The following is a 16,924-nucleotide window of genomic DNA, read 5'->3' on the forward strand; positions in this document are numbered from 1 at the left end:
TTGGTTATCTCTTGCCCCGCCCCCACTTTACTTGCTTGAAACCTATTATATTTCTAGCCTCTACCAGTTCTGATGAAGGGTCACTGACCTAAAACGTTACCTCTGCTTCTCTCTCCACAGATGCTGCCAGACCTGCTGAGTATTTCCAGCATTTCTGTTTTTATTTCAGATTTCCAGCATCTGCAGTGTTTTTCTTTTATTATAGAGTGGTAGTACCTCGTTCTCAGAGATAGGATTCTGGCAGAACTCCACACAAAACACACAAGAATAGTCAGTATGAAATCCATAGCTAGAAGTTTTGTTTATTGGCCTGGTCTAGACAGTGATGTGGGGTCATTGGTTAGCAAATGTACTATCTGCCAAAACTGTAGAAATAAGCGGCCTGAAACTCCTTTATAATCGTAGTCATGGTCGACCAACCATTTCAAAGAGTCCTTTTAGATTACATGATTCAAGCAATGAACATGAGCACAATCCACTTGATCATGAGCTCAAGTCAGAGCTTGAACCAGTTCAGACTTCAGTGTCTGAAGTACCAATATTGAGAAAGAAACAAGATCTTTTTAAAGTACTGAACCTAAGCCAAAGCAGTCCAAAACCTGACTCTACTCCAAACCTGTAAGGAGATCGGAACAATTTCAGTTATTAAACTTCACTTGTAAATATAGTTCATTATAGAGAAAAATTACTTCTGTTTTGAAAGGGGAAGCAGTGTAATGGATTTGTATAATATGCAAATGATGTGATGTCATGACATAAATAAACACTTTCTTGAACTGACCATACTTGATCTCCATCTTGTCTGTTAGTGCCCCCAAATATATCAGAGTACGTACCTATTCTTCTTATTCTATCTTTTAGCACCTACCCAATCACTAAGCCAGGTCAATAATTTGCCTCCAAATCCCTGAGCTTTAAGGCCACAAGGTGTAATTGATCTGGGTTCTTGCCATCAACGGCCTGGCAAATAACAGGTCAATTTGCTTTCTTTTTCTTGTGTGACTGAAGAGATCAATTAGAAATTTAGGCATTCTAAATCCTCCATCAATATGTATTTAAGAGACTGAATTTTTGTGTCTTCAACATTTGGTAGCCCTTCCTTCAGAGGCTCTGGTCCCACTCTCCTAATTTACTCTGCTTTGACTATGGTTTCATCACCCTCCCATTCAGTGTCAACTCATTACACATTAGGAAGCATTCTGTGATCTTTCTGTACAAGTATTACAGGAAGACCAGTTATGAGACTTCAGTTATACTGAAAAGTATAATTCGGAAGTATCTTCCTCAGAAATCAGTCAGCAGCCTGACTTTTTAAAAAAAATATATTGCTAGCAAAACTCCATAATAATTTTCTGCAGGTCACACTTTTAAAAAAAATAGACAGGAACATTATGCAATGTACCACTGTACTGCTCAGATGAAGCACTCGCTCTTTAAGGCCACTAAATCTAATTGTTATTCGTGTAAACACACTTTCAGGTCAGAAGACAATTGCCTGAACTGCGGAGATTGGAAAGTGCTAGTCAGTTTTCGTATCCAATTTAAAATGGCATTTTTTAAAAAATTGATGTTCATGTAAAACAGAATGCAATATCTGGATTGGGACACACCATTTGTATATACACACACAAATATATATCATTTTACTTAAACACACATATCTAAAAATAATGAAATATTAGATGAGTGAACTCTCCCAAAGACAAGAACAAATATCTAGTTTAAAATAAGAAACTGGAAAAGGAGATTGGTGGATGGCCCAATAAACTAGAAGCGTGGTAATTCAGTCTTGTTAGAACCATAGGATTACCACATGTGGAATAGAGCATTTCAGTGTTGAAAGGAACATTTTACATTTTCAACTTCATTGGAAGACAACTGGAGGAAATCCTTGAGTGTAAACTAACTTGAACATGTTCTAGTGTAAAAAGGAAGCTCAACAAGTCAATACCCTTGAAACACTTTAAAAAAAAATAGCCTGTAGTACCAGCAATCTGGGTTGACTTTCACATTTAGCTAACAATCCTCACAAATGTGCTGCTGCCCTGAAGCATACAACTGTTCCTCCATACACTCCACAATCACTTCCAACACTTGGGGACAGAATATCTGCATTTAAAAAAAATCGCTTCCAGAGATACTATCGTCAATAATAACTTTTGCTTTACATAAAACTGTTTCTTGTTAAACACAAGGTGTGTCCAAAAGTACCGCTACACAAAGCATTGTAGCAGTTTCTGTTTGTATTTATTCCCCACCCCATTTCCACATACAGGGACACAATCCAAACGGTAGAGATCAAAAGAACTACACAAAATTTCTGAACAAAAAACATCAAGTTGCCTCTTTTGCTTTTCTTGTAAATACGTAGGACAATTATTGATTCCAAGTAACACTAAGAATTGAAAGACAGCTGGTTACCCTTTCCAAACAAGCCTAATCAGTTATGCAATAGATATTTACATATATATATATATATATTATATATATATCTGCATATCGAGGTTTGCTTTCTGTTACAGTAAATCTATAATACGGAAAAGCCACCTACCCCTGCAATGACTCGATGCTGTCAGAACGCAGAAACAACCAGCAACAATTTCACAGTCACGTGCTTTAAAGAGCTGCAGGGCGTAGCGCAGTGGATGCCGGGAATTGTAGTCCAACCCGTTCGCAGTCGGCAGGAACTGCACGGAGGCTGCGCAGTGGAGGAACTACAACACCCAGAAGACAGAGCGGAGCCGCCCAATTCCGTGGGTGGGTGAGAGACGGAGAAATGAGTGATCGATTTGCTTTTTATAGGTGATTTTTGCACAAATGCACAACTGGTCATTTCGAAAAAAATGTTTTGCAGAACAATCCATAGCTGGTAAAAATATGTTAATTTTATTTCATATGAATGTTATGATGTTGCACAATTACTGTGTTCATTCAGAAATAATCAGTGAGAGCTTCACTGTTTGCAGAAGGTGACGTGAGTTCCATTGACTGATGTCGTCTGATCATCATCGCTGTAAAAATTTGGATCACAACCTGTTGAATTAATTCATTCATAATTGCACCCATCGTGTCTGATAGCTGGATACTAAACAATACAGCTGCTGCTATAGGTGTCAAACTGCCCTTCCGTTCCAAAGTGAAAGCAAAAGTGTGACAAATCTCTCTACTACTTCCTCTGTAGAGGCATCTTCTTTATTAATATTTGGAAAATAATTGTTTTGCTGTTTTGTTACCAAAACAATTATATGTTGACATTTGCATGAAAACCAAGAATGCCTACCCTGTGAGATTGTACTTTTCTATTCTGCTTCAGGATTGTACAGATCATTTTGGCAGGATTGCTTGCAAGAAAATGCAGTGGAGGAAGTGTTAACTCCATATTAGTGGCTGCTGTGAAATGCCACATTTAAAACTATAGCCTTAAAAGAGAGGTTGCTCAGAGCACAGCAGGGTGAACTGGGAAAAAAACATGAGGTCTTCTAAAACCTTACCCAGCTGGCTATTCTACATGTAAAAACCTGCACATTGAGTGCTGGCAGAATGTTTGATTATGGGAGCAACACAGCCTGACCATCCATTTACCTGCATTTTCAAACAGGGATTAGTGAATAGTGATCAAGTGCGGGAGCTGCTTAATTCCAACCTTAATAGTCCAATAAAGGCTAGGCTGAATGCGGCAACTTTACTGCCACTCTGACTGAAATCAACTAATTAACACAAGCTGAGAACTGAAATCGGGACTGTCGTTTTTGTCTTCTTTGTCTTTTCCTACTGAGCTATGGGGATAGAATCAAGCAACAATTTTATGATTTAAAGTTTCAGAAAACCTTGTGGGCTGTGGGTAAAATTATGACTGGTTCAATAATTTCATTGTTATTTACTTTTTGAAATCTGGTAACTTTACAGTTTCTAAAATATTAGTTTGTGTTATAAGATGGCACATTAAAATATTTTGAAAATTACTGCATGATATTGGACTGAGACAAACAAACTAAAGATATATTCCCCAGTGTGTGTTGAGTTAGGCAATCGCAGGTTAAGCAGCAGTGGGAGCATAGCAATTAGCATCAATATTCCTGCATAAGGAGGGTAAAGATTCCCGGACTCATGCTCCTGAGCTTTATTCCCTGATATTTTGTGGAAAGGGCCCTGTGACCTCTATAACCTCGAGCAAAAAGTACAATAGCTTGGAAACACCTTCACCTTCAAGTTGCCCTGTAAATCACACACCAAACTAATTTGGACGTCGGGTTGCCTTTCCACCACTATGGCAGGGCCAAAATCCTGCAATTCTCTACTGATCAGCACCATGGGAGAAACATTACTCAAGGACAGCAGTGGTTCAAGAAGAAGGCCCACCATCGCTTCCTCAGGATAGCTGCAGATGGCCAGTGTCAACAACATCCCCTGAACAAATAGAAAAGAAGTTAGAGCAGGATCACACTTATCTGTGATGCCCTCCATGAATAAAGTATTTGCAGATATTCCTTGTTGATGTCATTTGAACTGGTGGGCACAGTAAAAAATTCACATTGTTCTGCATCATAAAGTATCTCTAAAGCATTAGCTCAAACGTTTGACTTTGACAGTGTCAAATGCATGTTAGTGAATCAGCAGCCCGGTTTAAAGCTCTCCCAATTTTTCTTTCTATTTCCATTGGCATCAATGGAAATAAATTTCAGGGGAGATGTGAAACAGGTTGCTGATTCACTGTCACATGTATACACTATTACCCAAAGTCAAAGTTATGCCCAATCAGTGTAATGGTCATGGACGGGAATTAACGAGGAGGTAATTGTTCCAATCACATAAAATCGGAGAGGGGGAGGTGCGGGTGGCAAGCCTACCTCTGCCAGCCATGATGCTATTTTGCGTAGCTCAGGCAATTAAATACCTGAGGTTGTGGCTTCAGCCCCTCTGAGGCAGCATGTCCCGTTTCCAAAGGTTGCTGGCCAAACAGAGCGGTGGCCACGGCTGGAACTGCACCCAGCCCCAAAGCGCAGTTAAGTGGGGTCAAGGCTCGCCGAAGCCAATCAGCCAGGCCCCGGAGAGAGGGATGGGGGTCAATCACGAGGGTGGGTGGGGTCTTCCAACAGAAGCAGCCCGTGCCTCCGGGGAGGGATCCCACTCCAGCCCACAGGGAGGCCACCAGATTTTAATAGGCAGCCACCCACTCAGATGGAGGGGTGGCTTCTTGGAGACATGGCTCCTGAAAACAGTGAGAGACCCCATCACTGCAGCAGAGGAGAGATACAACACCAGCCAGGGAGCTACAATGAGCCACTATTGAGCAGGTGATCGGCATGCTGAAAATGCGCTCCCACTGTCTGGTTAGATCGGGTGGTGCCCTGTACTACGAGCTATAAAGGGCATTTCCTTTCTTTGTTGCTCACTGTGCTCTGCACAACTATGCACCCAATAGGGGGCAGGCCTGGCATGATGAGGAGAGACTATGAGGATGCTGAGGACTTACAACAGGGAAGGTGCATGGGAGGGCAGAGGGAACCTAGGCTCCGCTTTCATGGTGAGCAGCGAGCTAGGGATGCATGGCAGCGGCTTATCAGACAAAGTGTCTCTGTTCCATAGGAACCATCATGAGCTCTGCAAGCCACACAGCACCCTCGATCACCGGCTGTGCAGCAGTCTGCATCTGCAACATCTTTGTCTGAACCATTGGAGGCAGCAGCAGACTGAGCCATTGTCCATGTTACTGCATCCGTGGAGACGCACATGAATAATGCTGGTGTGGCAATGATATTATTCCATACATTGGCAATTCTGAAAGGCCAATGATATAATGGGAGGAGACACGATTGGTACATGCTGGCACACTTCATTCACACAGTGAAAGCAACACACATGTTAGTGAAAAAGATTGAGAGATTGAACTTTTCACAGTGTTGTGTCACCCCATTTGTGTCACGGTGGTTTTTGGAAATGCTTGTGGGCCTCCTCCTGATGCCTGGGACAGATCAGCCATGATCTTATTGAATGACAGGGCAGGCTTGAGGGGCTGAATTGCCTACTCCAGCCCCTGTTTCTTATGTTCTTATGTTCACGGTGCCACTTCTGCGCTAGCAGCCTGACCGGAGGAAGACTGCTGATCAGATTGCCCTTTGGCTGTGGATGACTTTGGCAGGCGGGAGGGCCTCCTCTTACCATCACTGGGGAAAAGGACCTCCTGCCTTGCCCACACAGCCTGGAGGACAGTGACCAGGGAGGCATCAGTGAACTGCGGGGCCACCCTAGAGTGCCCCTCTGCCATCTTCAGTTTTTGCTCCGGTCCCTTCCAGGCAAAGGTGACTCCACAGTGTAACTGCTCTAACTTCTGGCTGCAAGGTTTTTCTTGCACATGTTTGAAAACTAATGCAGGACTAGTGAGGAAATCTGCACTGTTGTTCTGGTTTTTCATCTATGACAGATTGACAGATGTTCACCTATACATTGCTTCTGCAGCAGCTGATCATCATTATTAATGTAATATTTCTGGTTTGCAATGCAGCTTGAATCTAAACACATTTTCCTAGTTCCTTAAGAAGTACCTTTAATTCCAGTTGCATGTTTTTTCACATAACAGTTAGCAGAGAAATGAATACAGATTCCAAATGCACATTGGTCTGCAGCTTTTCACAGTCTGGTGATTACAAGCCCATAGTATGTAGATATTCTTAAATTATGCTTTTAATTTCTGTTGTGTATTTGCCTTTTATGATACAATTTAGTCTCATGTTCTGGGTTATACAAAATTAAGATTATTCACCTCGGTGCAGCATATCTACAAGAAGGAATGTTACACTTGAGTGAAAGAAGAGGATCTCAGCTGCACAGGACACTGGAACAAAGCAGAATAAGAATGTGGCAGCAAAGCAGAAAGTGCTGGGGGAAGTGCAGCAGGTCTGGCAGCATCTGTGAAGAGAGAAACGGAGTTAACTTTCAGGTCTGTGACCAAGGCTTTGCTGCCAGATTGACAGCATCTTCAATAGTGAGGTAAGTATTTGTGTGGCAGCTGTTGGGAAGCAGGTGCTGGGGCACTTTAAATAGGGCCCCAACACCAGCTACACAGCGGAGCCAACGTCCATCATGGCGCCGGATGTTTCGCCTCCCCCTATGTAATATGGGGGGGGGGGGGGGGTGCGGGAGTGTGGCATGTCGCCGAGATGCTAATGAGCCCCCTGTAATATAGTGGGGGCTCAGCGATGGGCGATCCACGCGGGCAAACTTCCACCACAAATTGCGGCACGCTCATAAAATTCAGGCCGGTGTGTCTGCAGCTACCTCCATCATGATTTTAAAGTATTCATATGATCTCCTAGAGAAAAGAGAAGACTTGGACTTGGAAATAATTGGCTCAAATTGCCATCTGGGACATTCCATATGTACCACTATGCTATGAAGATAGATGTTGCAAGGGAGATGCCTTTTGGCATCAGAGATTTTATTGTTTGTTTGCTGATACAGTCAGTCAGCTGGCTTCAGACAAGCCATTGTTTTTTAGAAAAATAAGTTGGCTTTTGGAAAGCTGTCGGCTTTGGAAGCAGTTTTTCTCAGGAGGAGAGAGGCCATCAGCAGCCACCTTCTCAAGGGCAATTAAGGATGGGCAACAAATCCTGGCCTTGCCAGTGGTGCTCACAACCCAGGAACAAATAAAAAATAACTCAATGCCAGAAGCGTTTCAATTGCTTATTTTGATGTAAGGATAAATTAAGCAATCCCATGCTTACCATGCAGGCAAGTCACACATGAAGAGAGTATAAATCTAAGACAGTGGTGCCAGATTGTAGTCTCAGCCCTCCTACCATTCTTGCTTTGAGCAAAGTTCCCCACTGTGAGCACAGAAGTGCTGAATTTATCTTTATACGTCAACTAGCAGAACTGCCACTTAAGGCTCCTTGGCAATCTGCTGCTGAAACTCGCTGTTCCTCAGCTGGCTATTATGCTGTAGTACATGTTTCTATTGGAAATTATGAAATCTTGCACTACTGCTGTTCCTGTGAAAGGTCTTTTCAATAAAATTATGAAATTACTGAAGTGATTAAAACATGGAAAATGGTACAGTAGAATATGAGCTCCTTTTTTTCAAATTGCTGAGTATTAAAATGCAAAAGCATGGATTAGTTGTTCATGGTTTGGGTTGTCTGTAAAGGGAAGCCTGGAGACATTAAGTGGAGCATGTTGTGTCATACAGAGAACCTCAGAGCTTGAAGCACCTGTTGGGGAAATCCTCAAGCTGTTGTCTCAAGCTCTAGAAAAGTCACATCAGGAAGCTTAGAATTTACTGATCCATGAGTTTAAGGAAGTCATCTGCAAAAAAGATTATAGAAAAAGATCGCTTTTTAGGAGAGTTCTGGTGAAATATTATGGCCTGGATTTAAGTGTGAGGAATGAATCGGACAGCAAATTCCAGTGTGTGTACATAAGGAGTTAAATGCAGAAATCCAGAAGTTGCCACCCGATTTGCTCTGCTCTTCCCTGTACCGGTACCTCACCAAGAAATTTGGCATTAAAACACATGAAAGGCATAAAGGTGTGATATGTATCTACTAGCTACCCATTGGTGCTTTAAGTGTAAGTTAATGTTTAACTGCATGTTAAGTCTTAATTACTGCCAAACAACCTCTCTGGCCCTGAAAAGTTAATTCTGCAAGTATGGAGTCTCATTCCTTCAGAATTTAGTTTTTGTTGGAGATGTTGAAAAAAGTTAAAACAAAACTAAAAACTCCTTTTCACTTTTCTTTCTATTTATAACACACTTGCTTAATCTAATCTTTCTTTCCCTCTCTTTATTTTTATTTCAGTTCATCATTTTACATTGAATTAAATATTCAAATTCATACTTGCTGGTTCAGATTTTGCATGTCTGCGTGAGGATTTTTCAATTTGATTGGTTGAAGAGACAGTCTATTGCTTGTCCTGTTCACACATGTCACAGATCCCTGTAGAGGGTGCTATGCTGGAACAGATCTCTAGTAACTATAAGTTGATGTTCAAAAGCCAATAAAAAGTCTATGGACAGCTGTAAGCATAATGAACAGCGATTGCTGTTTCTTCGCCACTGAATCCAGGACAAAATGCTTTTTGGTGCGAAGGTTAGAATTAATTGCAATATATCATTAGTTAGTGGAGGTGGTGCTTTGATGTTTTAAATTTGGAGCGAAGAGAAATGTTACAGTTCTGAAAGTGAGGAGAAAGTGCTGTCAATGGAAATAGCAACATGTTTGAAACCAGTTTGATTCAAAACCTGAATTCATTTATCCATAGCTACCCACAATGGATTTGATAGTCCCATTCAAACAACTGTGATTTAATCTTAAATGCAATTATTTAAAACATGGGAAACATAGGAAATAGGAGCAGGAGTAGGTCATTTGGATTTTGTAATCATTTGTTGATTAATTTGATTGCTTTAGCTATATTTCCAATGATGTCATTAATTTCATTTTGAGGGTTACTAAAACTATCATAATCTTGCTCCTTTTTATTAGTACAACACCTTGATTCAGCTCCAAAAGCCATCAACGGCAGTAAATAGGGTGGACAATAAGACTGCAATAATGGATGTGATAGTGTGTTACAGACAAAGAAGAAGTCTCAAGTTAGTTTAAGATGTCATTCAAGTACAGGTCTCTATGCTGTAAATTATTTTCCATTATTTACTCCTGTTAATGCACAAGCCAATTTGAGTAGAAGATCAATACGAATGAGGTTTTACAGCAATTTCTGTTTCATTAATCTACTTTCAATCAAGGTGATTGGAAGTTGTAACTGCATAGATCCAAACAAGGTTGTAGCGATCCTCTCTGTTTGTGGTTGCACAGTATTATTAACATTAGTGAATCAAAGACAATACACCGCCCAGTTTCTCAATTACAGGATAGGGGATTTTAATTCCAGTGAGAAGCAGTTGCTTCGTGTTCTGTATTTAAAACTGAAGCATCATCAATTGCTTAAGAAATCCTCATCTAAAGGTGCTAACAGTATACTAGATTTTAAAGTATAACTTTTTCTCTGAATTTGAGTTATTTGTTTTTGACAGATTTTTTTCCAGACACTTTCTTCCCAATTTCTTCTAAAATGCTCCACATTCTTTTCATTCATAACCTGTTTTTAATTATGACAAATTTAATGCAAACAATGTGGAAGAGTACTTTGCAAGCTACTTCCTTGTGCCAGGTACTCACAAATGCTAATTATTGCTTCCTTTCTTAAACTGAAAAATCTAAGCAAAGGATCATGGCCCATAAGTGTTGGAAACTCCCAAATTTCAAAACAAAAGGAAAGAAGTAAATCAATAAGAAATACATTTTGGATAAAATCAGATTTATTTCCATAAATTTCTCAAAAAGACCTGCATAAATATAAGTATTTCCGTTTTGGTTTCAGTATCGGATTCAACGCATGCAACCTTAGCTGTCAGTCTTGTTTTCCAGATGGATTCTCTCATTCGGTATAAGTCCTATTCTGCTGTTTTCCCTTCAATTTTCAACCTATTTATGACTCAAATCTATCTTTCTTGGTTTTGCCTTTCAAAGGTCTGCTTCTAAACTGTTTGATCTGACCTTTGTACAGTGCATCACCACAATCTTTTGCACTGTTTTAAAATCTGTTCTTAATAGACTACAAAACTAATTAGCTGACTATTTGTGAAAGTAGTTAATGGATTTGAATTGTTGAGCTCAGCCTATGGTTCTCTCCTCTCCTCCCTCTTTGTTGTCTAGGCCCTATCCTGATGTGATGTTTGATTAAAAGGGGCTTCTCAATTTCTGATTACGTCAGTGTCATGCAGACCCCCACCTGCCAAGAATGAGGCATAATAATTTTGTCATAATAACATTGATTTTAAACTGTTGCTGGAGCGAGCAAGTGACTTGTTAAGTGGATCAGTTGTGGCTGGAAAAACATTTACATACTAACGGACAGTGCCTGTGGAGACAAAGGACCATTCCATGACACATTCAACCCACATTCAACCTACAATGGACTTTGATCACCGGACATTGAAGGTGAGGAAACTCACATTCCAGGATGACTGCTAAGATGGCCGAATCCACAAACAGACGTGGTCAAACCAGCCTGTCACATGACTAACCTGCTGGGCAACCTGAGTTTTTTGAATTGTACAGACAGTTTTGAGGCAGAAAGATTGTTTCCTCCTGGACTGAGAAGACTGTCTGCTCCCATCTCTTTCTCACAAGTCTCTGGACCCACTGAAGACACATGAACCTCAAGAGAGAAAAGTCTCCCACATTGAACAAAGGTTTAAGAAGAATACTGGGCCCTAACGAAAAGTAAGACCTACCTATAATCAAGGACTCTACAGTGAACTCGAAGATCAGTATCTGAAACCATCTTCAGATATTGTCTCAAACTTTTCCACTTTATTTCTTCTGCTCTTTTCTGTCTCTATCTGCATGTGTGTATCACGTATGCATGCTAGCGTGGTGCATCGTGTATCTGTAGGCATTAACCGAATTAGATTTTAAGTTTAATAAATTTCAACCTTTCTTCTTTAAACATAAGAAAGCCTGTTTGGCTGGTTTCTTTGCCATATAATTGGAAAGCAGTGAACCCAAAGCCTTCCCATTCACCAAGGGGGAGCTAAAAACACGGTGTGTTTAAAATTAAACCCATGTCATGGTAAAACCAGGTGACGGCTGAGAGGGAACCCTAGACCCCTTTCTCACCTGATCGTAACAGCCAGTTTTATTAGAGTCACACCCAAAACTTAATTTGTCATTCTTTTCATATGCCGCTGAAAACATTACCCATTTGCAACATTTTTTTTACTTTATATGTTTTGCATTTCTGAGAATGAGATGGATGTGAAATGAGATTCACAATCCATTTTGTTGCTGCTTTCACCATAGCCTAACTGCAAGATTCCGATATCCAAAGAACTCAAGACTGATAGTTCAAGATTGCAACAATGATTCTTTGAAAGACAATGACTTCAATGAGCATTGACTTGCTGATGGGAACATTTTATTTCTTCATTTCGTAAGTTGTGGGCCTTGCTGGCAAGGCCAGCATTTGTTGCCCATCCCTACTTGCCCTAGAGAAGGCTGCCTTCTTGAACTGCTGCAGTCCATCTGGTGCGGTTACACCCACAGTTAGGGAGGGAATTCTAGGATTTTGACCCAGTGGCAGTGAAGGACCAGTGATATATTTCCAAGTCAGGATGATGTGTGGCTTGGAGGGAAACTTGCAGGTGGTGGCATTCCCATGCGTTTGTTGCCCTTGCCCTTCTAGATGGTTTGGAAGGTGCTGTTGAAGGAGGCTTGGCAAGTTGCTGCAGTGCGTCTTGTATATGTTACACACTGCTGCCACTGTGCGTCAGTCGTGGAGGGAGTGAATGTTTAAGGTGGTAAAGGGGGTGCTGATCAAGTGGGCTGTTTTGTCCTGCATAGTGTTGAGCTTCCTGAGTGGAATTGGAGATGCACTCATCCATGCAAGTTCAGAATATTCCATCACACTCCTGACTTGTGCCTTGTAGATGGTGGACAGGCTTTGGGGAATCAGGAGTCATTTACTCACCATAGAGTTGCCAGCGACGGACCTGCTCTTGTAGCCACGGTATTTATATGGCTGCTCCAGTTCAGTTTCTGGTCAATGGTAACCCTCAGGATGTTAAGAATGGGGGATTCAGTGATAATAATGCCGTTGAATGTCAAGGAGAGATGATTAGATTCTCTCTTGTTGGAGATCGGCATTGCCTGGTACTTGTGTGGTGCGAATGTTACTTGCCACTGATCAGCCCAAGCCTGAATATTGTCCAGGTCTTGCTGCATATGGGCACGGACTACTTCAGTATCTGAGGAGTTCCCTGGAATTGCATCCACTTGTCTGGATGGGTGCAGCTTCAACAACACTCAAGAAACTTGACACCATCCAGGACAAAGCAGCCCACATGATTGGCACCCCATCCACAAACATTTACTCCCTCCACCGCCAATGCACAGTGGCAGCAGTGTGTACCAGCTACAAGATGCACTGCAGCAACGCACCAAGGCTCCTTAGACAGCACCTTCCAAACTCGAGACCTCTACCACGTAGAAGGTCATAGGTAGCAGATGCATGGGAACACCACCACCTGCAAGTTCCTCTCCAAGCCACACACCATCCTGATTCAGAACTATATTGCCATTCCTTTACTGTCGCTGGGTCAAAATCCTGGAACTCCCTTCCTAACAGCACTGTAGGTGTACCTACCCCACATGGACTGCAACGGTTCAAGAAGGCAGCTCACCAGCTCCCTTCTCAAGGGAAATTAGGGATGGGCAATAAATGCTGGCTGAGCCCGCGAGGCCCACATCCCAGGAACGAATAAAAAAACCTCATACAATCATCAGTGAACATTCCTACTTCTGACCTTTTGTGTTTGTCTTCACAGTAGAAGACACAAGTTCCATACCAGAACTAGCCAGTAACCTAGGGGCTAAAAAGAGTGAGGAAATTAAGGATATTGATATCAGCCGAGAAAAAATATTGGTGAAATTTGAGGGACTAAAATCTGACAAGTCCCTGGGATCAGATAGCCTCCATCCTAGGATTCTAAAAGAGATAGCTGCAGAGATACTGGATCCACTAGCTATGATTTTCCAGAATTCCTTAGATTCAGGAATGCTCCCGTCAGATTGGAAATTTGCAAATGTTACGCCGCTTTTCAAGAAAGGAGGTAGAGAGAAAACAGGGAACTACAGGCAAGTTAGCCTCACATCAGTCGTTGGCAAGATGCTGGAAACTATTATAAAAGAAGTCTTAACATTGGACTTGGAAAAGCATAGTATGATTAGAACAAGTCAGCATGGTTTTACTGAAGGGAGATTCTGTTTGACAAATTTATTAGAGTTTTTTGAGGATGTAACTGGTAGGGTAGATAAAGGGGAACCAGTAGATGTAGTATTCCTGGATTTTCAAAAGGCATTCGATAAGGTGCCACATAAAAGATTAATAGGCAAGATAAGGGCTCATGGTGTTGGGGGTAATATATTAGCGTGGATAGAGGATTGGTTAACAGACAGGAAGCAGAGAGTGAGCATAAATGGGGCATTTTCAAGTTGTCAGACAGCAAATAGGGGGGTGCCGCAAGGATCATTGCTGGGGCCGTAGCTATTTACACTCCATATTCATGACTTGGATGAAGATACAGAGAGTAATGTATCGAAGTTTGCTGATGATACAAAGCTCGGTGGAAAGGTAAGCTGCAGGGAGAACGTAGAGAGGCTGCAAAGAGATATAGACAGGTTAAGTGAGGGGGCAAAAAGATAGCAAATGGAGTATAACGTAGGGAAGTGTGAAGTTGTTCACTTTGGTCGTAAAAATAGAAAAGCAGAATATTTTTTAAAAGGTGTGAAACTGTTAAGTATTGATGTTCAGAGAGACTTGGGGTTACTTGTACAAGGAACACACAAAGTTAACACGCAGGTGCAGCAGGCTATTCGGAAGGCAAATGGCATGTTGGCCTTTGTTGCAAGGGGATTGGAGTACAGGAATAAAGAAGGGCTTTGATGAGACCGCACCTGGAATACTGTGTGCAGTTTTGGTCTCCACATTTAAGAAAGGATATACTTGCACTGGAGGCAGTGCAGCAAAGATTTACTAAATTGGTCCCTGGGATGTTGGGCTGTCCTATGATGAAAGGCTGAGTGAATTGGGCCTATAATTCTCTGGAGTTTAGAAGAATGAGAGGTGATCTAAGTGAGACTTACAAGATTCTGAAAGGGCTTGATCAGATAGAAGGCGAGAGATTGTTGCCACCGGTCAGGGAATCAAGAACACAGGGACACAGTCTCAGGATAAAGGGTCAATCACTCAGGACTGAGATGAGGAGAAATTACTACATTCAAAGGGTTATGAATCTTTGGAATTCTCTACCCCAGAGGGTTGTGGATGCTCCATCATTGAATATATTTAAGGTTGGGATAGACAGATTTTTGGTCTCGCAGGGAATCAAGGGATATGGAGAGCAGGCAGGAAAGTGGAACTGAAGCCCATGATTGTATTGAATGGCGGAGCAGGCGCGATGGGCCATATGGTCTACTTCTGCTCCACTTCTTGTGTTCTTGTGTTCTGATGATGGAGAGAAGGTCATTGATGAAACAGCTGAAGATGCTTGGGCCTAGGACACTACCCTGAGGAACTCCTGTTCTGATGTGATAGTGCTGAGATGATTGGCCTCCAACAACCACAACCATCTTCCTTTGTGCTAGGTATGACTCCAATCAGTGGAGAGTTTACTCCCTGATTCCCATTGCCTTCAATTTTTCTAGGGCTCTTTGATGTCACACTTGGTCAAATGCTGCCTTGATGTCAGGGGTAACCACTTTTACCTCACTTCTTGAATTCAGCTCTTTTGTCCATGTTTGGACCAAAGCTGCAATGAGATCAGGAGCAGAGTGGCCCTGGTGATGATTATTTTGCCCAAAATTTACACATTGCTTTGTGTAAGATATTAATATGTTTGTAGCTAATTATTGCTTGTTGTGGCTTAGTCATTGTTAGTATGTCCGAATTACATTAATATCTCCCTTCTGTTACCTTAGCATCAGCACGATTCCATGAAAAGGTTAAGTGTTATGTCACTCAGTTAAAATATGCCCTTGGTACACTTGCCTGGATGAGTGCGGCTCCAACAACACTCAGGAAGCTTGGCTCCATTCAGGACAAAGCAGCCCACTTGATTAGCACCGCATCCACCACCTTGAACATTCACTCCTTCCACCACCGATGCACAGTGGCAGCATGTTTACCAAATACACTACAGCAACTCACCGTGCCTCCTCCTCCAGCTTCCAAATCTACAACCTCTTCCATCTGGAAGGACAAGGTGAGATGACGCGTGGGAACACCACCATCTGCAAGTTCCCCTCCAAGCCACACACACACCATCCTGACTTGGAAATATAATCGCCGTTCCTTCACTGTCACTACCTCCCTAACATCACTGTGGGTGTACCCGCACCAGATGGACTGCAGTGGTTCAAGAAGGCAGCTCAACACCACCTTCTCAAGAGCAATTAGGGATGGGCAACAAATGCCAGCGAGGCCCACAACTCATGAAATGAATAAAACAAAATAATAGATTACTTACTAACTTATCTGCAAAACATAATCCTTTGAGAGAGAAACACAGCAAGACTTTAAAATACTGGTACTGTTGTCATGGTGGAAAACACATTAGACTTGACAAACATTCATAAGATGAATGGGCAATTAATCTGTTATTAGTGGCATTGGCTCAGAAAGGTATATTGGCGAGAACTATGGGAGAATCGTTGCATTTCACAGCACAGACAAGAAACCATGAGCCCTTTGTCTCTGTGTCACCTCTTATCTAGTGATCCAAAACTAATCCCACTGCCATACTCTCTCCCATAGCCCTGTATATTCCTTGCACCTGCTTTGACCTTGAAAAATACAACACTCTCTACAAAACACACTCTCATAATCCTCTGTTTAAAGAAATTTCTCCTCACCTTTCTCCTCATTCGCATAAAGACAATTAGAAATGGATGACCCTTTGTCACTGAATTTTCAACCAGAGGAAATAGTTTTTCCCTGTTCACCCTTTTTAAAATGCTTCATATTTTTAAGAATCTCTATTGAATTTCCTGTTATCCTTCTCTGCCCTAGTGGATGTACTCCCAGTATCTCAAGTCTCTGCTTTTAATGAGATAAGACAGGTTATGACATTTCAAGTGTGTTCCCTTCATCTGATTCTGATTCTGATGAAGGTTACACACCCAAAATGCCGACGCCTGTGTCTTCTCATTACTGATACCGACTGATCTGCTGTATATTTTCAGCATTTACTGTTCTCATACCATATTTGCAGACTTTCCTTTTTATTCTTCTTTCCTTTTAACTGTGGTTTCCCAGCCCTACTATAATCATGGAAATTTTCCACTGTATGCTTTCTGTGGTTGAT

At 41.7% G+C, this 16,924-nt stretch overlaps 1 protein-coding gene across 1 annotated transcript in view; it reads right to left on the reverse strand.

The window, feature by feature from the left end:
• The window catches only part of tsnare1 (T-SNARE Domain Containing 1), a 943,563-nt gene extending 940,989 nt beyond the window's left edge, over positions 1-2,574 (reverse strand). The window contains exon 1 of the mRNA XM_068031353.1: positions 2,552-2,574. The gene's annotated coding sequence lies outside the window, so the exon portion shown is untranslated. The remainder of the gene's footprint in view (positions 1-2,551) is intronic.
• Between the last annotated feature and the right edge of the window lie 14,350 nt (positions 2,575-16,924).

This window comes from Heterodontus francisci, chromosome 5 (genome assembly GCF_036365525.1).
Source record: "Heterodontus francisci isolate sHetFra1 chromosome 5, sHetFra1.hap1, whole genome shotgun sequence".
NCBI lineage: Eukaryota > Metazoa > Chordata > Chondrichthyes > Heterodontiformes > Heterodontidae > Heterodontus > Heterodontus francisci.